Source organism: Podarcis tiliguerta (assembly GCF_965153285.1).
Source record: "Podarcis tiliguerta genome assembly, chromosome: 8".
In the NCBI taxonomy this organism is placed as follows: Eukaryota; Metazoa; Chordata; class Lepidosauria; order Squamata; family Lacertidae; genus Podarcis; species Podarcis tiliguerta.
The window spans coordinates 4,249,746-4,269,220 of record NC_139541.1 but is presented as its reverse complement, the minus strand read 5'-3'; the positions used below and the strand labels follow the sequence as shown (position 1 = coordinate 4,269,220).

General features: G+C 47.6%; 1 long non-coding RNA gene across 1 annotated transcript in view; it reads left to right on the top strand.

Moving 5' to 3' along the window:
- LOC310683944 overlaps nucleotides 1–17,926 on the top strand; it is a 255,003-nt gene extending 237,077 nt beyond the window's left edge. Inside the window, exon 3 of the long non-coding RNA XR_014514564.1 lies at nucleotides 17,917–17,926. This is a non-coding gene — a long non-coding RNA (uncharacterized lncRNA). The remainder of the gene's footprint in view (nucleotides 1–17,916) is intronic.
- Nucleotides 17,927–19,475: the final 1,549 nt, after the last annotated feature.

The window sequence follows — 19,475 nt, the reverse complement described above, 5'->3', positions numbered from 1 at the left end:
TATGCAGCCAGCAACTAGCATTCTGTTACACCGAACAGGAGCCAGAGACAGACAGCTGCCACTGAGCCTTACGTGTCAAAGTAAACAGATATTGCTGTCTGTGACATAGTTGGGGTTGAGGGATAGGGAGCGCTCTATATTTCAGGCTTGGGGATCACCAGCAGGACTGGACATTTTTCCGTGCTCTATCTAACTCTGAGGACGCTTGCCTGTTCAACAAACAGCAAGGAAACCTTCAGGCATTTTACCCACCGCATTCTTGGCTGTAAATAAATAGGGTCCTAAATGGGATACAAAACAAATGCAATGTCTAAAAACAAGCAGGAACAACACAGAGTCTTGTGGCACCTTAAAGGCCGACACGTTTTTTTTAGAACGTAAACTTTGGTGGGTTGCGGTCCAGTTCTGTAGATGCATAAAGGGTTAAATCTTATGCCACAGTCAAGTTTATTGATTTACTTATTGCATTTCTAGCCCTTCCACTTCCTCAGTGAATTCCCACAACCACCCTGTGAGGTAGGTTAAGCTGAGAGAGTGACTGACTCAAGGTTACCCAGAGGGCTTTGGGGCTGAGTGGAGATTTGAACCCAGATCTCCCAGGTCCCACTCTGACATTCTATGCACCACACCACCCTGGCTCAGTTATATATTGTTTTGGCTGCAACAGAGAGGTAGCACACTTGGGCACCGCTCTGGAAATAAAAGCAGGCAGTAAACCAATAGGCAACATGATATGAAGCTAATGCAGGTTGCTTCTATACCCGCCAACATTTCTCCGCTGAAAAGAGGGATGTCCTATTCAATAATAATAGCATATTATTATTATTATTATTATTATTATTATTATTATTATTATTCTCCACCCATCTGAGCTGCCAAAGTATATGGTGCAAAAGGAAAAGGGACAGGGTTGTATATTATTGAAATTATGGTTCTTTGATTCATATTTTTGCAAGATGCTATGGGACAAAGCCTCTTCCTGACGGGTGACCCAAACAGATATGAAATGGAAAAATAAATGAAACAAATCAACCAAAGGATGGTGATCAGCTGCACTGCCAATTGGGGGCTAATTCAGAGTTTGTTTAAGAGATGAAACAGGTCTGTGACCTCTGAATCCATCTCCCAGCACCATCCATCAAGAATAATTGCTACACTCTCAAATCTTCTCCAGTTTGGTCTCCATTCAAAGCAGGTGACTTTTCTTCTTCCTTTCCTATTTTGCAGGCAAAAGGGTGAGCTGCAGCCCTTGTGAGGAATCACTGCCTGCCTGTGGCCACCTCCCACCATCACGTGGTGCGGTGTGACACAACACACACTCCTGCATCTTGCATCATTCTGCACTGCGTCGCCACCTGCATGGTGTTGAAGGTTCATGAGCCTGTTGCAAAAGAAAAGGCTGCCTATGGAAAAGACCCCAAAATGGATCACGTTGACTCACCCCTCAATGCAAGAGCAGGAAATCAAGCTTTCAGTGTTGTAAGTTAAGAAAGTGGCAACAGGCAGACGGCAAACTCCCTTGCTTCCTCCCAAAGATTTCCTTTTGTGTTGCAGTACTGGGGTAACAATCTCATTTGCGCTTATGCAAGATGCTAAATTAGTGAGACCTGCAGCTGCTGCATCCAGGCCTGTTCTGCGGGGCTCTTTTGATTTTTGGTTACATAGAACAATACAGTACTGTACAAGCATTTGAGATAGCTTGCCTGTTTGACTTCATATGATCTACAACAGGGGTCCCCAAACTAAGGCCCGCGGGCCGGATAAGGCCTGCGGGACCCGTTTATCCGACCCCTGGTGCCCACTGCCGCCGCCCACTCTTACTGGCGCTGCGCTGAGCGGCTGCCCACTTCTGGGTCAGAGGAGCACCGGAAATAGCTTGTGTGCATGCGACAAGCGTTATTTGCGCATGTGCAAGCGTGAGTTCCGGTGCACATCCGGGTCGGAGGAGGCCCGTGCACATGCGCGCAAGCTATTTCCGGTGCTCCTCCGACCCGGAAGTGCATTGGAGAAAGCGTGTGCGCATGTGTATGGGCACGCGCTCCCCCGCCCTCTGGCCTGCCGCACGATCGGCGCTGGAGACACTGGCCCAAGGCGTGGTACGTTTGCTGACCCCTGGTCTACAACTTAAGAGAGCAAGAAAAGGATGAAATCCAAAGGTCAGTTCTTTGTCATGCAGCAGAACTGTGAAAAATGAAATAATGAGGAATCCATTTGCTGCCATTTATGGACACGGGTGGCGCTGTGGATAAAAGCCTCAGTGCCTAGGGCTTGCCGATCAAAAGGTCGTCGGTTTGAATCCCCGTGGCGGGGTGCGCTCCCGTTGTTCGGTTCCAGCGCCTGCCAACCTAGCAGTTCGAAAGCACCCCTGGGTGCAAGTAGATAAATAGGGACCACTTACTAGCGGGAAGGTAAACGGTGTTTCCGTGTGCGGCTCTGGCTCTCCAGAGCAGCGATGTCACGGGGCCACGTGACCCGGAAGTGTCTCTGGACAGCGCTGGCCCCCGGCCTCTTAAGTGAGATGGGCGCACAACCCTAGAGTCTGTCAAGACTGGCCCGTACGGGCAGGGGTACCTTTACCTTTATGGCCACTGGAATGGGGTCCTAATGGTTGGGTGGGCCCTGGAGACCCCCAAAAGGCCATCCTGCTTAGTCCATCCTGCTTCCAGCACATCACAGAGCTAGCTTTCCAGTTACAAAATGGGAAGTGGGGCCTACCTCACAGGATTGTTGCGACGCCAAGTAAGGCTGGAATACATTTTGCAGGCCAAGGTACCTAAACAATAACAACAGCAGCAGCAACAACAACAACAACAATAGTAACTGTTTTGGATAACTTAGGCTTCCTAAGATAGGAGGTGGCAATAAATAGCCATGAGGTTCCAATGCCCACAGAAATGCAGAAGCAGTTGAAGTATCCGGGGAATGTGTGACATGGCAAAAAATATCTGCCCCCATCAGCTCAGTGGGATCGCTGTGTCTGCGCAGGCGGCCGAGGGCCTTTTCTGAGCACAGAAGCTCATTAAGTGTCGGGATAAGGTTTCTGCAGCACAGCTGCCCCTGTTTTTGGGCCCAGCCCCTCCTTCCACAACCTCACAGCACAGCTTTTCTTGGCATCTCCTCCATCACCAGCATCAACACGATGACTACGGTATTATAGTTTTCTTGCTGAAGCCATAGGGACTAGAAACTTGCTTTTAATAGCTGCTGAGATTTCGGTGTGCTGAATCTACAAAGAAATCTCAGGCGTCTGTCGTGCAAGTGGCAGCCGGACTCGGACTGGCAAGCCAAGCTGCAGTTTGAGAAAGTTCAGCACTTTGAGGCAAGGAAGTACTGTACAATAATTGCCAAAAAAAAAAAAAAAAAAAAACATAAGAAGGAAGCAGTGCCCATAGCAGAGAGCCTGAGAGTTTTGTTGTTTAGTTGTTTAGTTGTGTCCAACTCTTCATGACCCCCTGGACCACAGCACGCCAGGCACTCCTGTCTTCCACTGCCTCCCGCAGTTTGGTCAAACTCATGTTCGTAGCTTCGAGAACACTGTCCAACCATCTCTCGTCCCCTTCTCCTTGTGCCCTCCATCTTTCGCAACACCAGGTTCTTTTCCAGGGAGTCTTCTCTTCTCGTGAGGCGGCCAAAGTATTGGAGCCTCAGCTTCACGATCTGTCCGTCCAGTGAGCACTCAGGGCTGATTTCCTTCAGAATGGATAGGATCTTCTTGCAGTCCATGGGACTCTCAAGAGTCTCCTCCAGCACCAGAATTCAAAACCATCAATTCTTCGGCGATCAGCCTTCTTTATGGTCCAGCTCTCACTTCCATACATTACTACTGGGAAAACCATAGCTTTTACTATATGGACCTTTGTTGGCAAGGTGATGTCTCTGCTTTTTAAGATGCTGTCTAGGTTTGTCATTGCTTTTCTCCCAAGAAGCAGGCATCTTTTAATTTCGTGACTGTTGTCACCAGTAATCGCCTGAGAGTAGTTTGGTGATTAGAAGGAGGAGTTATTGTGTAGGGAGAGCCTTTCAATGCAGCAACGGGAAGCAGTTGGCTTCAGGCAGCAATATCCACAGGGGCAGATGGCCTGCTATGGTTTGCTTTGATCTCCAGTTTAGATTTGTTTGCTTGCCCATCTCCTCCTCCCCCCGGCCCAGGATCTGGGGCTCCAGTAAAGTGTATACCCCACATCCGCACCCCATGCCCCCGGCATCCGGCAGAGGCAATGTTTTGGGACAAGGCAGGTTGATGGGAGCCTCCTTTGTTCAGTCTCCTCAGCTGAGCTGATGGGAGAGATACCAGCGCCTGTGGCCTACATTTCTTCCTCCCGTCCCAGGGACACTCATGCATGCATCACTGGGGAAGCGAGAGAAGGAATCAAGCCAGAACAAAACACAGCAGCACCGAGCCTTATCAGCTGGTCTCCCATGGGAAAAGCATTTTTGTCTCCCTGCCAAGATTCCTAGTGAATAAATGTGCTGTCTTGTGAGGCTGGTGAGCAATCCATGAAAGAGGAGGAGGCAGGCGGAGCGGGCAAGGAAATTAGGACTGAAAAGCATTTGCTCCCAAGAAATGTCTTCTTCAGTCTTGGACTTGCCAAATGTTGCTGTTCTTGTTAGCATCCCTCTGTCTCCAGAGACAATGGAGTGAGCCTCCGAGCGTTGCCATGTTAGCAGCGCCAAAGTGACCTCTCTGGGCAGTGTGTCTGGAGGTCCTGGGCTGCCTAGGCAACAAGACTCCCCTCTCAGCCTCACTGATGTGGTCCAAAATGAAGCAGAGCAAGGCGTTTGGCACCAGCTTGGCTGCAGGAGTTGCTGGAAGGAGGCGTAACAAGTCGCCATCCAACCGTCTTAGGCACTCCACTCCAGGTTTTGGCAGGGCTTGCTCCTTAGCCTTTTCCTGTCCCAAAAATATCCTGCAAGACAGTGGAGGTTTAGGACCAGAGTTTTCCTTCTAGAAGGGCTACCTTCCCAGGTTGATGAGGCCCACCTGCCCCTTGCTTCCCTCTACAGCAACACAGTGACATCTAATGGCCTCTGATCCTTCACTTCTGGGTTTGTTAGTTGGCACCACAATCGTTAATACATGCAATTTATTTGTTTGTGTGTGTATGTATGTATGTATGTATGTATGTATGTATGTATTTAATAGGCTGTATATGTGGTTTAACCACAGAGCCTAGGGCTTGCTGATCAGCAGGTGGGTGGTTTGAATCCCCGTGACGGGGTGAGCTCCCATTGCTCGGTCCCTGCTCCTGCCAACCTAGCAGTTCAAAAGCACGTCAAAGTGCAAGTAGATAAATAGGTACCGCTCCGGCGGGAAGGTAAACGGCGTTTCCATGCACTGCTCTGGTTCGCCAGAAGCGGCTTAGTCATGCTGGCCACATGACCCGGAAGCTGTACGCCGGCTCCCTCGGCCAGTAAGGCAAGAGGAGCACCGCAACCCCAGAGTCGGTCACAACTGGACCTAACGGTCAGGGGTACCTTTACCTTTAAAAATCTGGACACAAAAAGAATGGTCATAGCTTTCAAACCAATTGCAGTCTTAGCACTTGATCAATTCCATGCAATAGGATTTGAGAGCCGGCAGCTGATGAGATCTCAATTTGTGTGATGAAACTTGGGTTTTTTGTGGATGGCAAATAATTCTATACTCCCCATAAAGTAATGGTGGAGTTTTGCTGTTGCTCTTCCCACCACAGATCAAGTCACGTCCTGACCCCATGGAGACGTCTTGGCAGGGCTGGTGAGTAGAGGAATGAGGAATGAGAGGAGAGGGCAGATCTGGATCCTAGGAAGGGACCCAGCAGTCTGGGAAGCATTGCTCTAGGTCCTGGGAAGGGGAGAAGCAGGTTGTCAGAGTCCTGCTCCAACTGCCGCAGTGGAGATGCTTGACTTGACTCCAGCAGCAACTCCTGTCTCTGAAGTATTCTCCACCCCCAAGATCAGACCAGACAGTGAGTTCCTATCTGCTTCTTCTCATCAGTCATTTTTGCCATTTCAGCTCATTGCCAGGTTTTTACCAGGCTGGTTTGGGTACAATGTTGAACCTTAGCTTAATGTGAAGGGAAGCCTAGGCAAGCCTTGGGCTTGCATGCTCTCCCTCCTCTTCTGGTGGGCTGTGAGAAGATATTGGGAAGATCCTTCTGCTTCGATTTTAGATTAACCACATCTTGCCGTGTCATCCGAACCCAACCAGCTGTGCTTATCCTCCACCGCAGTCTGTTGAGAGAAGCCAATTTCAAGCCATAGTTTATGAAGCTAGCTTGTTCAACAAGCAAAGTAAGTTGACCACAGTTTATGGCGTGGATGCAACACTGAACTGTGGTGAATCTAAGTGGAAACTTCCAATCCCCTTCAGGCTCTACACTAGAGGAGGGAGGATTGCATGTGCCCTGCCCTTTTCCAAGAAGACCTTGTGACAAGTCCCTCCTCAGCCATGATCTCCCTAGCTAGGCCTCTGTACTTACAGGTCCATTGCAAATATTCCTCACGTGGAGGTGCTCTGAGCCCTCAAAAAACAGAAACAAAACCCAAGCAGATATTATCAGCATCATTCTTTTCATTTTGCTAGCTGGACTCAGAGAACTAAAAGATGGTGGAGCTGAAAAGCAGGAGACAGGACAGAACTCAGCGCGGTCCCTCCTCCCTTCCCATTTGCTTGTGACTCCTTCAACAGACGCCCAAATTATAACATCTCCAGCTCTGGAGGCCTTTGGAGCAGAACTTCAACGGAAACAACCGCGGCAGCTTGTTTTTCCTTTAGCGCTTTACTGCTTGGGATCGCAGCCAGAGTTCACCCCATTTATCTTCCTTGCCAAATTGACCTGGCACCTTAGATGTGAAAGTACCTTTTAAGTCGCTCCCTGATCTCTATGAATGATGGCTTTCTGCCGAAAAGGATTAGCAGGACACACTTTGAAGATCCTAAGAGGCAGGAGGAGGCAGTGGGTCAACCACCACACCACCCTAGGCATCCTACCTTCAAAATTCAGCCTGTATCTTGCCAGCCTGCTTTTTTAGCCACTCAGAATTAGGAGCGGGTTAGCTGTGTGTCCTTGTTCTGCACAGGGCAGGGCCCGATTTTAAGGATTGCCCAGTCCAAGCAAAGTTTAATGATAAAGAACCCTGCAAAAGGAGATTGGGGGTGTGCTTATTGGGTTGTAGTCCAGCACCACAGCATGATGCTTGCATGCCAGGTTCAATCCCTGGAACCACCAGGTGAGATCCCCTGCCCAAAATCCTGGAGAGATGCTGCCAGTCAGTGTAGAGACTACTAAACTAGATGGGGATAATAGCTCTGGGAGGTGGTCCCCAGGATTCTTTGGGGAAAGGGGGAATATGCTTTCAATGTGTGGCGTGCATACAGCCTTCCTCTCAGTGTCCTCCACCCCCCATTCTGCAGTATAGGGCTCATTAGGCAGGACTACCTTACAGATCCCCTTCATGGATCACTGCCTTGCCATGGCGAAGGGGCTTGAATAACTCAGAGAAGCTATGAGCTATGCCGAGCAGGGCACCCAAGACAGACAGGTCATAGTAGAGAGTTTTGACCAAACATGATCCACCTGGAGCAGGAACTGGCAATCCATTCCAGTATCCCTGCCAAGAAAACTCCATGGACAAAGACAACAGGCATATAAAAGTTATGACGCTGGAAGATGAGCCCCTCAGGTCGGAAGGCGTCCAACATGCTACTGAGGAAGAGCGGAGGACAAGTATAAGTAAATTCAAAGCTGCTTAAGCAGCTGGGCCAAAGCTGAAAGATCGCTCAGTTGCAGATATGCCTGGAAGCGAAAGGAAAGTCCAATGCTGTAAAGAAAAATATTGCATAGGAACCTGGAATGTAAGAACCATGAACCTGGGTAAGTTGGATGTGGTCAAAAATGAGATGGCAAGAATAAATATTGACATCCTGGGCATCAGTGAACTAAAATGGACGGGAATGGGCGAATTCAGTTCGGATGACCGTCATATCTACTACTGTGGGCAAGAATCCCGTAAAAGAAATGGAGTGGCCCTCATAGTCAACAAAAGAGTGGCAAAAGCTGTACTGGGATGCAATTTCAAAAATGATAGAATGATCTCGATACGAATCCAAGGCAGACCTTTTAACATCACAGTAATCCAAGTTTATGCACCAACCACTTGTGCTGAAGAAACTGAAATAGACCAGTTCTATGAAGACTTACAACACCTTATAGAAATGACACCAAAGAAGGATGTTCTTCTCATTATAGGGGATTGGAATGCTAAAGTAGGGAGTCAAGAGATAAAAGGAACAACTGGCAAGTTTGGCCTTGGAGTTGAAAACGAAGCAGGGCAAAGGCTAATAGAGTTCTGCCAAGAGAAGAAGCTGGTCATCACAAACACGCTTTTCCAACAACACAAGAGACGACTCTACACATGGACATCACCACATGGGCAGCATCGAAATCAGATTGATTATATTCTCTGCAGCCAAAGATGGAGAAGCTCTATACAGTCAGCAAAAACAAGACCTGGAGCTGACTGTGGCTCAGGTCATCAGCTTCTTATAGCAAAATTCAAGCTTAAACTGAAGAAAGTAGGAAAAACCACTGGGCCGGTAAGATACAATCTAAGTCAAATCCCTTATGAATACACAGTGGAAGTGAGGAACAGGTTTAAGGATTTAGATTTGGTGGACAGATTGCCTGAAGAACTATGGATGGAGGCTCGTAACATTATACAGGAGGCAGCAACGAAAACCATCCCAATGAAAAGGAAATGCAAGAAAGCAAAGTGGCTGTCCAACGAGGCCTTACAAATAGCGGGGAAGAGAAGGCAAGCAAAATGCAAGGGAGATAGTGAAAGATACAGGAAATTGAATGCAGATTTCCAAAAAATAGCAAGGGGAGACAAGAAGGCCTTCTTAAACGAGCAATGCAAAGAAATAGAGGAAAACAACAGAATGGGAAGAACCAGAGATCTGCTCAAGAAAATTGGAGATATGAAAGGAACATTTCGTACAAAGATAGCCATAACAAAGGACAAAAGTGGTAAGGACCTAACAGAAGCAGAAGACATCAAGAAGAGGTGGAAAGAATACACAGAGGAACTATACCAGAAAGAAATGGATGCCTCGTATACCCCAGGTAGGTGTGGGGTATACCCCAGGAAGGTGTGGTTACTGACCTTGAGCCAGACATCCTGGAGAGTGAAGTCAAATGGGCCTCAGAAAGCACTGCTAATAACAAGGCCAGTGGAAGTGATGATATTCCGAGGCGGGAAGGTAAACGGTGTTTCCGTGTGCTGCTCTGGTTCACCAGAAGCGGCATAGTCATGCTGGCCACATGACCCGGAAGCTGTACGCCGGCTCCCTCGGCCAATAAAGCGAGATGAGAGCACAACCCCAGAGTCGTCTGCGACTGGACCTAACGGCCAGGGGTCCCTTTACCTTTACCTTACAGATGGTGGAGTAATGGGGGAGGGGCACAGGGGGAGGAGCACAGATCCAGGAGGGATGACATTATAACCTGGAGCATCAAGGCGACAGTCAGGATCCTTGCAGCTAGTGCATGAGGTTTAAATAAAGCTTTCATATTTTCCCATTTTTTGTGTGGCACACTTCAGTGCAGAGGAAGTCAGAGAATCAGAGAATCATAGAGTTGCAAGGCACCCCAGGGTCATCTAGTCCACCCCCTGCATTGCAGGGATCACGGTAATGATGCCGGCTCATGATTCTGTGATGGTCAGATAATCCTGATGAATTGGATTTTATGGTATATACTCCTCCTGTTGCGTGCACACGCTCGCGCACACACACACACACACACACACACACACAGTAGCCATGTTTCATGCTTTACAGAGATCAGCCCTCTGCTTGAAGGTGTCATCTATTTGCAGAGTTGCCTGGTTTAAAGGTAGAAGGGGAGCTCAGGAGCCTACAAGTTGCACATCCACAAGTAGCAGCACCTGGTCAAAAGCTCTGTGAAAAGTCTCAACCTATCCAAAGTTTAAACCTATCCAAGCCAGTGATGAAAACGTCCTTGTGTTTTGACTCTGTAAGATCACCTAAACGTTGATTCCAGCCCATCCACAACCTCTTATTAATTGATGGGTGGATAGATGAATTGCATTTATATCCCACCTTTTTCTCCAAGGACCTCAAATGCTCCATTTAATCCTCACAACAACCTGGCGAGGTAGGTTAGGCGGAGATGCAGGTCTGGCCGAGGGCCACACCCAGTGACAGCATCATGGCTGAACAGGGCTTCGGACCCTGATCTTTCCCAGGTCTTAGTCCAACACTCTAACCCAGGCCCTCCAGATGTTTGGGACTACAATTCCCATCATGTCTTGTTAGCTAGGGATGATGAGAATTGTAGTCCCAAACATCTGGAGGGCCAGAGTTTGCCTATGCCTGCTCTAACCGCTACACCACACTGGCTCTCTTGATAATCCTGAGGCTGCCATTTCCTTATCCGGCTCTGTTTCCTCTTGTGTGGCTGGGGGGGGGGGAGCAATGGAGGAGGAGGAGGGGAGGCCTTTGAGCAGGTCTTGCACATGACTGTGGCGCCCACGGAGCCTCCTCAAACCGGTTTGGCCAGACGGGCTTTGCTGAATGGTGGCAGGTATGTTTGCACAGGGATCGCTAGGCAACGCACCTGTTTGTTTGCACAGGGGCACCCCGCCTTGGGGCTTGGCACCCATTGGCAGGTGCTGCTTGTGCGGTGCAGAGCGGTTATCTGACAAACCCGCCGCCGTGTGCTTGGCACTGCCAGGTGGTTTTGTGCCAGGGTGGGAGGGGAAGATTCCAGCGGCTTCCTTTATGTCGGCTGCAATTGTACTCATTGCAGGAGCCGCTCGCTCTGCTTGTTTTCCTTGCTGCCCCTCTAGTGTAACAAGACTCACCAGTTCCAGAATCAACCGAGAGCTCTGAAACAATGTCAAAGGTTGCTGGGGCAAAAGATCCGGCTCGAGAGAAATTCGCCTCCCCTGGCGTAGAAACTAGCAGGGAACTTTTGATTGTCAAATCAGAAGCTTGAAATTGCCTGGCTGGGTCAGCTCACAAGCACATATGTCCCCTGTTGTTTGTCCTCAGTCCCTGCAGATACACTGCACTGGAAATGGAGGTTCACCCACACATTCACCTAGCATGGCACAGCACCATCAAAAGACCTCTCATCTGTGAATTTGCCAAATGTTCTCTTTCATTTGTCCACAAATAATACAAAATGCTCATTGGCCGCTTAATTCGCCCAGGTATGGTCCCTTGTGGAGGCTCGTATATGCATTAAGTAGCCTCTTTTTTCAACATTACAGACTGAAGAGGCTATGGAGAAATTATTGCTTCTCCAAACAACACACTCTTACAGCTTTCAAAGCTATTTCCTTTGGTCTCAACTGCTTGTATTTACGATTTTGAGTTGACACAAGATAGCCTATTATTTGTAAGAACTATTGATTTCCTTAGAAATTCTTTGGCATACATCTGTGGCAGGTGAAGGTTTGTGCACATTTGTTAAGTAGATATATTAAAATGTTTCTTGCCGTGAATTTCCTTCACCCTTATGTTTCCGTTAGTAAGAATGAGTTAAAATATTTCCCCCAAAATACTATTTGCTGGATTTTGCCTTTTATAGGGTAGAGGGCACTGGGGATGGGTTTATGGGACTAAGCAGGTGGGGTGGGGGGTTGAAAATGCTTGGGAACCACTGAACTAGATTGTAACGTCAATCAGCCCCAGGATAGCATGTTGGAAGTTGTGGGTTCGAAACACTTGGAAAGCTGCTCTAAGCTAGGATATTTCACTGCCCTGCTTTCTGAGGGAGCATCACACGTCATCAGCAAAAAATGTGTATATCAAGCAAAATTACATAGGAAAATGTGCATATTAGGAGAAGTTTGCACTAAAATCCTGTCAAATTTTCATGAGGACTTTTTGGATTAAAAAAAAGAAAGTTGCAAACTGATGCAGAAAAGTGGAGACCTTCAGGCTTGAAAAAATAAGAAACTGAAGTTGACAGATTTGTCCACCTATCTTGATGAGGCAGCCAAGCAATTAACTGGCCGGCCCTGCTTGCCTTTTCTTCCCACTTACTACAGTGACCAAGTGCCCTGTTTATAACAGAGAACGGCCCTCCGTCTTGTACACTGGTACCTTGGGTTAAGTACTTAATTCGTTCCGGAGGTCCATTCCTAACCTGAAACTGTTCTTAACCTGAAACACCACTTTAGCTAATGGGGCCTCCCGCTGCCGCCGTGCTGCCGCTGCACAATTTCTGTTCTCATCCTGAAGCAAAGTTCTTAACCCGAGGTAATATTTCTGGGTTAGCGGAGTCTGTAACCTGAAGCGTCTGTAACCTGAGGTACCACTGTACAAGACGGAGTACCCGTGGTCAGACTGCTGGTCAGTCCATCTACAGCAGAGCCATCATGTCTACAACTGACTGGGAGCAGCTATCCAGAATAAAGTCAGCAGCCCTTCCGGAAGATGTTTGGGGAGGGAACCTGGGGCCTTCTGCTTGCCAGCAGGTGCTCAGCCATGGAGATACAGTGGCCCTTCTACAAAGCCATCATCCTCCCCTATTTCCTTGGTGGATTCAAGGAAACACAGGCAAGAATCCCAAGCCAAACCGCGAGTGTGCGTTCTAGAAAGCTGAGTCCACGGTGTGAGTCAGGCAGGGAGAATGTGCTTGGGCTGCCCAGGGGCAGCTCTAACCTGCCTGCTGAACAGTTACCTGGGAATGTGGTGGAGGAAATGCCCTCTCATTCGATAACCATGCTAATTACAGAAGCCCTGCGAGGATCCTCCTGGAACCGCCCTGCCCTCTGAAAGTAAACAAAACAACAGCCGCAATTCTGGGATGGATCAGCTGCACTCATGCAACATCCATGGGCTTGTGGAGGGGAAAGCAAACAGAAAGACTTCAGCATGGAAGCAGCAGATAGAAAAATGTATGCTAATTGCTGGCATGTTAATTCTACTGAGAGATGCTTTTGCAAAACACACACACAAATTCCCACGGTGCTATAATTAACGTTGGATTAAAGGACTCAAGGACACTTTGCTGAACAATATAATAGTTTTATTTTAAGCATCTAACTTTGCAGTTGTGGGGGGAGGGAGAGGAGGGATCATTAACGGCAGAGCTAAGAAAAGAATAGAGTGACACAGCCATTAGCCTGGAATTTGCAATTAAAAGCCACAGATGTAGAACAGGCCTAAGTGCCTCGCTCTTGCTCTCTCTCTCTCTTTTCCTGACATGGTTTTACCACGAATGTGATGACCTCTCAATTTGCGCACAGCTGACAGTGCTGGAGCTCCATTGGTGCATAATTCAAAGAAATGGGCACCATCAGGGATGCAAGAGATTGACTCCCCTTCCTGAAAAAATATATATCCTGGGATCTTAAGCAATGGTCTGCAAAACAATAAGCAAATTCACTTATCTCCAGGGATGTTGTACACCATGTCTCCAAGAGGCAGAACAAAAACGTCAGTGATTCTGTGGTGGAAAACATTCTCCCTAAACTGAGTGGCTTGGAAGGGTGTCTGTGTGGAAGCCACACAACATGCTTTGCATAGCTAACAGCCCCCCTCCTTCAATATTTCCAGAGTTAAAACAAGAAAAAAGGGGAAAGGGGGGGAAACCACATTGAATGAAAGCAGCCAAGGAAGCATAAATGTTCAAAGGGGAGGGGAGAATTAAAAGAGACACATTTCCTCCTTTAAAGTATCGTTTTTGGGGGGATCCCAAAAGCAAGAAGTATCCCAGCCTGGTTTGATATCAAAGGCTTCTATGAATTATATCCCTCGTCAGGTTATTCACCAAAGCCAGACTAAACGTCTTTCCTTCTGCGGTGTTGGATGGCAGGTTGAGAGGAGTTCCCTACCAGGACAGACTTTGCTCGTGTGCTCAAAACATCAATTCCATAAAGCATATTTTGCTGCACTGTGCAAAATATGAGCAGGCCAGGGCTGAACTGATACTACCCTTGCTGGTACCTTTCCCGGGAAAATCAGAGGCTCACTATGTCAGGTTCCTATTGGAAGACCGGACAAACGCTAGAACATTAGCAGTGGCAAAGTTTTTATTGGTGGTTGCAAGAACCAATGATCCCTATCTTTAAGACTGAAAAAAATGCTTGTTTAACCTGGAGGTAGGTTGTCTGAATTGTGCATTGCTTTGTAACGATTTGTTGGGTCTCTGGACCATAATAAAGATTGATTGATTGATTGATTGATTGATTGATTGATTGATTGATATATCCCTGGTCGCAAGGGGAGTTTCCTTGCTCCAGCCTCACTGCCTACTGAGAGCCAGTGGGCTGTGGTGGCTAGCATGTCAGATGAGGACCTGGGAGACCTGGGTTCAAATCCCCACTCAGCCCTGAAGCTCCCTGGGTGACCTTGGGCCAGTCACTTACTCTCAGCCTCGCCTCCCTCGCAGGGTTGTCGTGGGGATTAAATGGGGAAGCGGAGAACCATGAACACCAGCTTGAGCTCCTTTAAGAAAAAGGTGGGATAGAAATGCAATGGCTATACAGTGGTACCTCAGGTTACAATCACTTCAGGTTACAGGCGCTTCAGGTCACAGACTCTGCTAACCCAGAAATAGTACCTTGGGTTAAGAACTTTGCTTCAGGATGAGAACAGAAATCACGCAGCGGTGGCAGCGGGAGGTCCCATTAGCTAAAGTGGTGCTTCAGGTTAAGAACAGTTTCCGGTTAAGAACGGGCCTCCAGAATGAATAAAGTACTTGACCCGAGGTACCAGCTCCGTTGGTGACAGTGTGCTGTTGATGACACCAAGGGCGCCGGCTTAATTCCCACAAGGGACGGCTGTGGATTCCTGCATTGCAGGGGGTTGGACTAGGGTTCATCTTCCAACTCTATGATTTTATGATAGAAATGCAATGGCAAAAGATATAACTAAAAACAGCCCTGCTCTCGCACAGCTCCTGCTCATTTCAATGAGGCTTGTGCAGGAGAACAACCTGGTGAGTGGTTCCAACTGTGCTGGTGGCTGACCACACTCATTTTCTTGAAGAATGTGCTTGCTTTTCCTTGTGACAGGGCAGCCATGCTCACTCCTGACCTGTGGAGCTTACTTATATATTGATTTTTTTTTTTTAAAAAAAAACCAACTTATGAATATAGTGAAATTCAGAATAAGGACAATCTGAACCCATAAATGCAGCTGGAGTAAAATCAGTCATGTCAGTAAAAGCCAGCAGAGCAGTAAAACCGCAACGTATAGCCAGCTCCCAACTATATAACTGTTATGAGTTTGGGATGTTAAAATGTTTTCCAGAACCCTATAATCCCTAGATCTAGCAAGTGTTAGAATTTAGTCAAGGCTTTTAATACTTGGTGTTGAAAGGCTAGCCTCCTATTGAGCTGAAAGCTTGGATGATGAGCCATTAAAGGGGATTAAGAGGTTTGGTGCAAGGCCCCCTCCTTCAACAGATAAAGTCAGAATTTAGAGCAGAGAGTTTTTGGGAGCAGTGATGTGACCTAGAAGTAAAGCAGAGGGTCAGAGCAAAGTCTGATGTCTCTTTGAATCCAAAGATGCAGTTAGGGAAGAAACATTCTTGGGGCATTAATGCCGTATTCTCCATCGTATTCTCAGGGTGTATACAGTCATACCTCGGGTTGAACGTGCTTCAGGATGAGTACATTCGAGTTGCGCTCCTCGGCAACCCGGAAGTAACGGAGCGCGTTCGCCGTTTGCGCATGCGCAGACGCTCAAAATGACGTCACACGCATGCGCAGAAGCGTGACCCACGCATGCGCAGACGCACGGACAAGGGCTATGTTTGTTTCTAGATGTGAACGGGGCTCCGGAACAGATCCCATTTGCATCTAGAGGTACCACTGTATATGCATAAATAAACTATATATCATAAAGACACAACAGCCTCCGCTGTGTTCCCCAAAGGGAACACAAACCCTGGCAAGCACCTGGAACCCTGGAAGTGAGCTGCAAATATATACCTCAACTTTTCCTGCAAACTGTCTTAAACTTGTTACAAAACACTGCAAATAAAAATCAACACATTGCTCTTAAACAACTCACAATGCAGCCCTGTTGTTGTTGTTGTTGTTGCTGCTGCTGCTGCTGCTGCTTTAAGTTCTTACTACTATTTAATATCGTCCAAGAACTATTATATCTTTAGTCCCAGAGAGAGATTCTGATAAGCAATTTGCTTCTCTGGCATGTTGGTATCTTCTTTCTGCTGTGAGAGGTAGCCAGATTCCCAGTGGTGAGTCATCAATTAACATAAGTACTGACACTAAGACTCTGCTCCCTCTTTGCATCTTCAGCTACACACAAGCACCTTCTCTGCAAGGAAACAGATCCCCACAAAATGCAAGCCTTTTCCCAATACAAACATCCATAAAGGTAAAGGGACCCCTGACCGTTAGGTCCAGTCGTGGCCGTCTCTGGGGTTGCGACGCTCATCTCACTTTATTGGTCAAGGGAGCCGGCGTACAGCTTCCGGGTCATGTGGCCAGCATGACTAAGCGCATGGAAAGGCCGTTTACCTTCCTGCTGGAGAGGTACCTATTTATCTACTTGCACTTTGATGTGCTTTCAAACTGCTAGGTTGGCAAGAGCAGGGACCGAGCAATGGGAGCTCACCCCATCGCGGGGGTTCAAACCGCCGACCTTCTGATTGGCAAGTCCTAGACTCTGTGTTTTAACCCACAGCACCACCCGTGTCCCTCATACACCATACAAACCTCCATACACCATTGCAAACACAATGCATTCAAACACAATATTTAATGCACATTAAACTTGTAGCTTTACACTCCCATGGTCGAGTCTGGCCTGAAAGTGGCAGTGCAGATGTAGCTTAGCCTGCTTTGCCCCATTCTCTAAACTTGGCCCTTGCCTCCGTGCCTGTTGGATCCTGAGAGAGACCTTTGGCCTGTCCCTCTGCCCTCGATCGCCAGCCACGTTACTCTGGCCTCGACCCCCATGGCGTCGTAGGCATGAGATGACACATGTCACATAAGATACGGAGCAAGACTGGTCCCTTGGCAGCAAAAAAATGCTGCTTTTAAAAATAGGATAGCTGCTTATTTCCTTGACATCCAGAGAGCAGGCGCCACTACCAAGAAGGCCCTCTGCCTGGTTCCCTGTAACTTGGCTTCTTGCAGTGAGGAAACCGCCAGAATCTGCATTGGCGCTGGACCTCAGTGTCCGGCAGAACGATGGGGGTGGAGATGCTCCTTCCCACCAGATGTCAAAGAGAACAACAACTACCAGACTTTTAGAAGACATCTGAAGGGAGCCCTGTTTAGGGAAGCTTTTAATGTTTCAATGACCATTGTATTTTAATATTTTGTTGGAAGCCGCCCAGAGTGGCTGGGGAAACCCAGCCAGATGGGCGGGATATAAATAACAAATTATTATTATTATTATTATTATTATTATTATTATTATTATTATTATTCAGGACCAAGGCCGTTTAGGGCTTTAAAGGTCAGCACCACTTTGAAATGTGCTTGGAAACGTACTGGGAGCCAATGCAGATCTCTCAGGACTGGTGCTATGTGGTTCTGGTGGCCACTCTCAGTCACCAGTCTGATTTTTTTTTAATGAAAATAAAAAAATATATTAATAAATGAAAGAGTTAGCACCAAGGGGTTGCTGCAGGCACCTGACTCTCCATCAGGGGGCGCCTTGTGGCTGTGGAGCAGCTGCCCTCATCCGATGGGGCAGGCAAGCAGCGGTCCAGTGCCAGGCCTACTTTGCAGGGGGCAGTCGGAGTCCAGTTTAATGACAAGGAACTCTGAGAAGTGAGAGGTTGGGCAGCAGGTCTTAAAGTTTCCCATCCAAAGTTAGCAAAACCCAGATCAGGTTCACAAGCAGGGAGGGTGGAGGAACTTGATTCAGTTCACCCTTGCAGCCGAATTGATCAGACCTGAGCTTTCTGAAACAAGATGATAACTGGAGCACAGAACCATCCTTCAAAATTTGCACTCACCCGAAAACTGCGATTCGGTACTCCAACCAAAAACGCATCTATCAAGGGGGAAAGTGTATATTTGTGAAAACAGCATACAAACAAAATAAGTTGCTTGTGGAAAGTGGGTAGAGGAGCTTTTCCCCCCAACTCTCATAACTCTAGAACTCATGGAAAGTCGGCTATTTAAGAAGAGGAGCTGAATGGCGGAAGATTTGACATGTGCTTCTTTGTGCAGCACATAGTTAAACTATGGGACTCAGAAATCCATACAGAAATGCTGAAGAATTTTCATGGATTTTTAAAATTAAAAAAATAGCAACTAGCTTCAGAAACGTGAAGAGCTGAATTTAATATTGGAAAAATGAGAAGTTTAGAAGAATCACATAGACACTTCTTTCATCCGGAGCCACAACCTTCCCTGCTACAATGAGAGGTATTGCAGCTCTATTTAAATTAAAGCAACAACTTAAAATATCCACATAGCCATTAGCATATGCTATTTTTGTGTGATGCTGTGCCCTGGACCATCCTTCCCCAACCAGCTGTTGCATGAGGCTGGCAGGAATTGCGCTCCAAAACATCTGGAGGACACAGGTTTGGGGGAGGCTGCCTGCTGACGCGCCCCTCATACCAGAAGGCCCCTTTGCAGCGATTCTGGTCTTGAAGCACAGCTGCACCAGATGTGTTTCCCATATGGCTTCTGTTAAAATGTCCTTTCTGGAGCAAAATGCGGAAGTTTCCACAAACTGGAATACTTTCCTTCTGCTTCATCCTGCAGATCTCAGAGCTCAATGTGACCACATTTGACATCTCCCTGGGATCGCAGAAGGACTCTGCTGCACAATGCTCCTGATGAGCCGATGCTTATTCATTCTTATTACTATTTATTATTTATTAAATTTGTTTAGCGCCCTTTGCCAGAAGAGCACAGGTTAGTCCGCAGCATATTAATACACGCCGAGAACACAAAATGCATAACAAAATGAAAACAAAAAGAAACAAAAAACCTGCCCTCCAAGAAACACATACAGTGGTACCTTGGTAGTCAAACGGATTAGTTGTCAAACAAATCGGCTCCCGAACGTCGATAAACCTGGAAGTGAGTGTTCCAGTTTGTGAACATTTTTTGGAAGCTGAATGTCCAACACGGCTTCGTGGCTTCCGATTGGCTGCAGGAAGCTCCTGCAGCCAATTGGAAGCCGCACCTTGGTTTTCAAACCGTTTCAGGAATCGAACAGACTCCCAGAACAGATTAAATTCGAGAGCCAAGGTAAAAAGTAAAGGTAAAGGTACCCCTGCCCGTCCGGGCCAGTCTTGCCAGACTCTAGGGTTGTGCGCTCATCTCACTCTATAGGCCGGGAGCCAGCGCTGTCCGCAGACACTTCCGGGTCACGTGGCCAGCGTGACAAGCTGCATCTGGCGAGCCAGCGCAGCACACGGAACGCTGTTTACCTTCCCGCTGGTAGGCAGTCCCTATTTATCTACTTGCAGCCAGGGGTGCTTTCAAACTGCTAGGTTGGCAGGCGCTGGGAC